The following is an 8,646-nucleotide window of genomic DNA, read 5'->3' on the forward strand; positions in this document are numbered from 1 at the left end:
AACCAGACATTTCAATGTGTTAAAGCGTAAGCCTCGATACTCCGGACGCCTTCATTCTCAGACTAAAAATTTGGAAAACGAATTTTCCGGACTGCCGAATTCTATTTTATTAGGCACGTGTAACGCTGCGGTAATCCGTTCCCTGGCATTTTCATCCGGACAGCGTATTTTTGGATTATGAACGTCCGGTCTATCGGGGACCGACTGTATTTAACACCGTAATTTTAAACACATTGAGAATTGCCATGTGTATACTGAACAGGTTTTAGTTTTAGAAAGTTATATTCATAATTGCACATAATAATATTTCTTGATGGTTTCAGATATTGTGCGATGTGTTAGCTTTCTTCCTCAGGGCCTTAGAGAGTATTAAAAAAAAACATTTTAAGGCTTAATGCAATTTTGCGAAAAATATAACGATTGTTTAAGATACTAATTGAACGAAAAGAAGGTCAGTACGATACTGAAATGGGTTGTTAACTGGATAAATACAATAATGGGAACGTGGTTATTAAGAGTAGCTTGAATTTTCTCCGGGAAACAATATTACTCAGTCTCCGTAAGCAGATTGAGTTACTAAAATTGGGTATTTTCTTTTCCTAACTATATTATAGATCCAGAAACAGAGAGCAGTATATATACAATTATGTCTGTGCATCCTCAATATTACAAGGGTTACTATCACTGCCGTTATATCCTTGATATTTCATGGTTACAATTACTCACGTTGTATTTACTCCTGTAATATTTCATAGTAAACATGAAGGATATGTGTACATCAGATGAGACAAGGAGTTTTGTCCTTTGATATCCACTAAAAGAATTTAATAGCAGTACACCTGTTGACTGTTTGACTTTGAAGTTGGATGTCGCCGTCTTTGTAATCGTCAAAAGAAGTATCTCCAGGCGCGTGTTTTGTAAGGTTTTTTTATCCCACACTACCTTAAATTTTCAGGTATATTCCAGGAGTGGGTATAACGATAGTGAGAGTATCCCCTGCAGTATCGAGGATATAACGACAGTGATAGTAACCCCTGGAGTATCGAGGATATAACGACAGTGATAGTAACCCCTGGAGTATCGAGGATATAACGACAGTGATAGTAACCCATGGAGTATCGAGGATATAACGACAGTGATAGTAACCCATGGAGTATCGAGGATATAACGACAGTGATAGTAACCCCTGGAATATTGAGGATGGGATTAATGATGTGGGGTCAACCCATCTTATCCTGTTCTTTTTGTTTTTGTTTTTTTTTGTTCTAGAGACCATTATTGCTGCCATACTACTATGCTATAAATGAAAGGCAGATGTTCGACTATTCAGATGGCTGATGAAATAACCAGTTAAATGCTCTAACTTTTAAAACCCAATGCAAGCTTAATATCCTTCCTATCTGTCACATTGAGATACATCAATGTTTGCAAATGCTCATAAAATACATACACTCATTTTAATTACTAAAACGTTTATAGGCTTTTCGAGTGAAATTCCCCAGTTATTTTGAGACGTGTAAACGATTACAAATGTTCATATTATGTATACATTAACATTTTGACTTCAATACGGACTTACGTGTTTAATAACAATCCTATTGGTCGATTATTTTTACAATACGGAACTTCGTTTTTATATCAATCCTATTGGTCGATTGATTTTACAATACGGAACTTCGTTTTTATATCAATCCTATTGGTCGATTATTTTTACAATACGGAACTTCGTTTTTATATCAATCCTATTGGTCGATTGTTTTTACAATACGGAACTTCGTTTTTATATCAATCCTATTGGTCGATTGTTTTTACAATACGGAACTTCGTTTTTATATCAATCCTATTGGTCGATTGTTTTTACAATACGGAACTTCGTTTTTATATCAATCCTATTGAAATTTAGTTGATAGCGACTTTAATAGATGAAATTTCAGTAACATCCAAGACTAATTAAGACGTTTTGTTGATAGAAAAGCGTAACTACACTAAAAAGAAGCAACCAATCCCAGCCTTGTTATGTAATCAAGGTTAAGACCATATCAGACAGGGAAGCCCCTCCCAAGGCGAGAACATCAGATTTAGAAGGTATGTATTAATTGGACTGACATCTATATACATAAGAATTTATATACTTACTGTCATCTGTCAGTTTTCTTCCTGACTTTATCGGATTGTTGTGCAAGGTTTCTATTTATTTTGACAAGCATTTATCCTTTTGATAGTGTTTTGGATCAAACATCGTGTCATTTGTTTCAATTATAGAAACAATCTTTTGTTGATATTGACGATACCAATTCTTTATAATCATCCTCATTAGATTTAGAAAAATGTTACGTCTGACAATAAAGTATATTAAGTATTATCAAGCATATTTGTCAATATTACAACTAAAATGATTACCTTGATCACGTCTGTAGAAAATTGGTATACAGCTATTGTTATTTGTATATCTATTCTGTGTCTGGTTTCTGTCGTCTCACGTTGTTGCATTGGCGCAACCGCCAGTGCAAAAATGCAAATGAGACAATATGACAAAAGTAACTTGCCTTTGTAAAACGCGACAAAATCAACAAAAGTAACTCGCCTATGTAAAACGCGACAAAATCAACAAAAGTACCTCGCCAATGGAAAACGCGACAAATTCAACAAAAGTACCTCGCCTATGTAAAACGCGACAAAATCAACCTTTGTAAAACGCGACAAAATCAACAAAAGTAACTCGCCTATGTAAAACGCGACAAAATCAACAAAAGTACCTCGCCTATGGAAAACGCGACAAAATCAACAAAAGTAACTCGCCTATGTAAAACGCGACAAAATCAACAAAAGTAACTCGCCTATGTAAAACGCGACAAAATCAACAAAAGTAACTCGCCTATGTAAAACGCGACAAAATCAACAAAAGTAACTCGCCTATGCAAATTGTGACAAAATTAAGTGGCATTGTCGCTATAATTTTGACATGGTTTACTAAAGGTTGTTATTATAGATATTATAGCATCTTACTATGATGTGACAAAAGGAATTCCTTAGCTGTGATATTATGGGCCTGATACTTTTGTATATCATTAAAATATAATAGTTTAGAATCATTATCGCATTTATTGATTATTATTTGGTGTTTATAGATTACGTCATTCATAAATATGTTTATTGTGTATTAATGTAACTTTATTCACTCCACTGAAATATCAATTTTGATATTTTCACGCGCTTTTGCCCAATCGGAATCGACATTGACAGTTAAAAATATTATTTTGATTGTTATGTCATTAGTTTGTGCGCGAAGGCATTAGGTTTTTCTGTGTAGAAATAGGACGTTATGCGCACAAAAACACAACATAATACTCGTAAGGGCAAAAATATAATGAATATACTTAGTTTTTATATATAATGAATATACCTAGTTTTTATATATAATGAATATACCTAGTTTTTATATAATGAATACCTAGTTTTATATGAATATACCTAGTTTTTATATATAATGAATATACCTAGTTACTGCATGGAATGGTCATATCTGTTATTTTATGTAATCGATAAACCTTAATGCAGTTTTTGTCTTTAATGAACATACCTATTTATGTATAAATATACATAGTTTTCGTATGTAATGAACATACCTAGTTTTTATGTAATAAATATACCTAGTTTTTTATACGTAATGGTCATACTTCGTCGATGTAAGTTTCTCAACACAAATTATGAACCAATACAAAGGTGATTAGAAATGTTGAAATGATAAGTTCGTAAAAGTCAATTTGCATTCTAATTATAAAAGTTACACATAATATGCAGACGGTTTTATATCGCTACTCATAAAAATGATGTAAACATGCCAGATATATTCTCCATTGTGGGTAACAAATGCCACGTATGTTATCCGGCAATACAGGCCGCTGTTGTGTTGCTGAGGAAATAATTACCAGACCATTTTATCTTCCTTAACGTCTTGTTAAAGCCTCCCAAAAATAGACTTCTTACGATGCATAAAATGGAGACTGCCGTTTTGCACCGAAGTGCCTGTTCAATAGGTCAGTAGAAAGCCAGTGTGTCGCATCCATTTTCATATTGCCTTATTGTTTATAATGGAAATATATTTGCATTTTTCTCTGCAGTATAAAACATATTCATTAATATTAATTAAGGCAGACCATGGATATATACTGACGTAAATTATATTTCGAACCTGTTAAACTCTCATCAGATTTCTCAGGAGCCAGGCGACTAGAATGGTACAATGTCATTCAATACGGAGACGTCTATGAAAGTGATAATAAGGGTATATATCGGTATCCTATTCCACCTACATTGGGGCTACCGTGTAAGTAAGGCGTCAGAATTCTACCTGCTGTCATCATTGTATGATCGTAAAAGGCAACTAAATTTTGGAAGTTTTCTTTTCTCTTTTTTTTCTAATTGTCTTTCCCCTTCCTAACGTCTCCCTTGTCACGGTTTATGCACGTGATGAGGGTTCTGTGGCCTGTCATCTAGCCTACTCTGATAGAGCGATAGTTCCTGCTGCTGCTTGGCGCTCAGCATAATGGGAATTAAACTACTTGTTTGTCCCTTGTCGGTATAATGCAACCAGGAACGTTGTATTGTTCAATGTCTTTGAGAACATGCTTCAGTCAGATAGCACTATCAAAAGACAAGAGTTCCGCAAAAAATCACAACACGAACATGCCACAGTGAAAAACAAGGACGCACTTCAGACACGCATCTCACCGCATAGACGGGAGACTGCCTTTAAGGTCCCGAATGGTAACCAAGCAACGAACTAAATATCCTTAATGGGGATATCAGCATACTATTGAAAAGAAAAAAAAAACGTTTTGAAGAATCTGGTTACCAACCAACTAAATATCATTGACTGGGATATTAACATATGATTGACAAAATAAAACAACAAAAAAACAAAAAATACAAAAAAAAACCAAGAGGCCCAGAGGGCCTGTATCGCTCACCTGGTCTGTAATGCCAAGTAATGTTCTGAATACAGGTTCATTTTCTTTTCTGAAGGAATTTTAATATTAACCTCTAAGTCCCCTATTGGGCCCCACCCCTCCTGCCCCCAGGGGGTCAGAGCCAAAGTTCTGTTCCCCTTCCCCCAAGGATGTTTATGGCCAAATTTGGTCACAATCCAAGCAAAACTCTAGGACAAGTAGCGATTTATAGGATTTACCTCTATTTCCCCTATTGGGCTCCACCTCTCCTGCCCCCAGGGTGTCAGAGCAAAAATTTATACAAGTTCTGTTCCCCTTCCACCCAGGGTATTTGTGGCCAAATTTGGTTACAATGCGTGCAGAACTCTATGACTAGTAGCTATTTAAAGGATTGAACTCTATTTCCCCTATTGGGCCCCACCCCTCCTGCCCCCGGGGGATGGATCAGAGCCAAAATTTATACAAGTTCTGTTTCCCTTCCCCCAAGGATGTTTGTGGCCAAATTTGGTTACAATACGTGCAGAACTCTATGACTAGTAGCGATTTAAAGGATTTACCTCTATTTCCCCTATTGGGCCCCACCCCTCCTGCCCCCGGGGGGGTCAGAGCCAAAATTTATACAAGTTCTGTTCCCCTTCCCCCCAAGGATGTTTGTGGCCAAATTTGGTTACAATTCATGTAGAACTCTATGACTAGTAGCGATTTAAAGGATTTACCTCTATTTCCCCTATTGGGCCCCGCCCCTCATGCCCCCGGGGGACCAGAGCCAAAATTTATACAAGTTCTGTTCCCCTTCCCCCAAGGATGTTTGTGGCCAAATTTGGTTACATTCCATTCAGAACTCTATGACTAGTAGCGATTTAAAGGATTTACCTCTATTTCCCCTATTGGGCCTCGCCCCTCCTGCCCCTGGGGGATCAGAGCCAAAATTTATACAAGTTCTGTTCCCCTTCCCCCAAGGATGTTTGTGGCCAAATTTGGTTACAATCCATGCAGAACTCTAGGACAAGTAGCGATTTAAAGGATTTACCTCTATTTCCCCTATTGGGCCCCGCCCCTCCTGCCCCCGGGGGGTCAGAGCCAAAATTTATACAAGTTCTGTTCCCCCTCCCCCAAGGATGTTTGTGGCCAAATTTGGTTACATTCCATGCAGAACTCTAGGACAAGTAGCGATTTAAAGGATTTACCTCTATTTCCCCTATCGGGCCCCGCCCCTCCTGCCCCCGGGGGGTTAGAGCCAAAATTTATACCAGTTCTGTTCCCCCTCCCCCAAGGATGGTTGTAGCCAAATTTGGTTACATTCCATGCAGAACTCTAGGACAGGTAGCGATTTAAAGGAAATGTTGACGGACGGACGGACGGACGGACGACGGACGACGGACGCCGCGCCATGACATAAGCTCACCGGCCCTTCGGGCCAGGTGAGCTAAAAACGATTTGAAGAATCTGGTTACCATTCAACTAAATATCATTGGCTGGGATATTAACATATGATTGACAAAAAAAAAAAAAAAACCCAAAAAAAAAAAAACGTTTTGAAGAATCTGGTTACCTTTCAACTAAATATCATTGGCTGGGATATTAACATACGATTGACAAAAAAAAACCAAAAGAAAAAAAAAAACAACAAAAAAAAAAAAAAAAAACACAAAAACGTTTTGAATATACTGATTCTTTATAATCGATTGGTCTTGTCAATCCTAAACCGAATAAAGAAATTGCATCTCCTTTTGGTAGTACAATGTTGGATTGTGTCCACATCTAACCCTTTCACCTATGGTTGGTACAAAGTTTGTACAAAACGTTCTTCTTTTATTGTTTGTTTGTTTGTTTGATTAATTAACGTCCTATTAACAGCTATGGTCATGTAAGGACGGCCTCCCATGTATGCGGTGTGTTGCGTGTATGTTGTGCGAGGTGCGTGTTTTGGAGACTGCGGTAAATTCATGTTATGTCTTCTTGTATAGTGGAACTATTGCCCTTTTTATAGTGCTATATCACTGAAGCATGCCGCCGAAGACACCAAGCAACACACCCCACCCGGTCACATTATACTGACAACGGGCGAACCAGTCGTCCCACGAGGATGTCCCACTCCCCGTTTGCTGAGCGCTAAGCAGGAGCAGAAACTACCACTTTTATAGACTTTGGTGTGTCTCGGCCAGGGGACAGAACCCAGAGCCTTCCTCACAGGGGCGAACGCTCGACGCAAGGCCAAAAGTGAGGCGGTGCCAAGGAAGGCATTAGGAAAGATAAAGTCAGTTAGGAAGAAAAGAAAAGATAAGATCCTAAATTTAGTCGCCTTTTACGATCATGCAATAGGGGCAGCAGGTACAATTCTAACGCCCTACCTGCAGGGCGGGTTCTTCTTTTATCCTAGAATCGTAAATGTTATAACCATATACAGTGATGATTATGTAAAAGTTTTTTTATATAGTATAAATGAAATGATTACGTATGTTTGTTAATCAAAGTTTCATTGGGTGAATAAAAACGTCCTTTTTTGGATAGGCAGCATTCATTGCAAAATCATTATAAAGACATCTTACAGTATCTGTAAGCAGTTTGTAAATAAATTCATAACGCTACCATGTCATGCTTATGAGCAGATTATTGATCCGGAAATCCACAAATGAAAATCAATAAAGCACAACAACCGAAGTCAAAGTTTCTAATTATGGATTAAAAAAACCCAGAACGGTAGGCTTAATGAGTAATGATAGCGCCCTTATTATCAATAGAGAGTGTAGCATAGAATCTATCATCTTAAAAGAAAAGTTGAACAGGGTAGAGGAGGATCTTACGAAGAGACATTATATAGGTAATATCTAAGCAAAATATGTAAACAAAATCAGACCTCTTTGCCCCATATTTAGTACTTAAAGCAATTCGTACATGTATCCTACAGATATACCTTTATAAGGAGTCAGTGTTATCTGGAATACAACCGTTGATATTACTTCTTTGACCCAGAAACAAAAGTGATTCAAAGAATTTATCAGTTATATGAAAATAATAATGAGATAAATAAAATTTCAACTAAACGTACTAATGGAATCCATATAATGCAAAAAAATGAATGTAATGCAATATACATCCTCTTGTGTAATGTACAACAGCTACTTATAAAGGCATTAGCAATGGAAAAAAACCCAAAACAATCAGATAGTTATATTTGGGATATTAAATTAGGTTTGGTAGATATTATATTTTCATTTCATACTTCTTTGACTGGTCGCTGATTCAAAAGAAAGCGGCGGACGAAAACGTGTGATTAAGCTATTATTTATCTTGGTATGTAAAAATTATATGCTTTTATAACATTTTTCGTAGTGAAATATTAAGTTTAACGATGAAAATAAAAGTGATATAATTCACTCTAGTGAAAACATAAATTTTATTATATTAATTTTGATATTTTCACTCGCTGTTGACCACTCGGAATGCAGTATTGTTATGTCATTACTTTGTGTTTGAAAATGACGTCATAAGTTTGTGTAGAAATATGACGTTATGATCACAAATACACGACGTCATAATCGTAAGGGCAAATAACTCTGTAAAATACAATGGCGGAATAACCTTTGTTAGTAGTGATGGTCTTCTGTAAACAGAAGCGAGAAAAAAACGTAATAAATAGAATATTCATTGTTTCTTGATAAATACCAGAAACTCATCATCAACGTCCTGCGATGTT

The sequence above is a fragment of the Argopecten irradians genome, chromosome 15 (assembly GCF_041381155.1).
Source record: "Argopecten irradians isolate NY chromosome 15, Ai_NY, whole genome shotgun sequence".
Classification (NCBI taxonomy): Eukaryota; Metazoa; Mollusca; class Bivalvia; order Pectinida; family Pectinidae; genus Argopecten; species Argopecten irradians.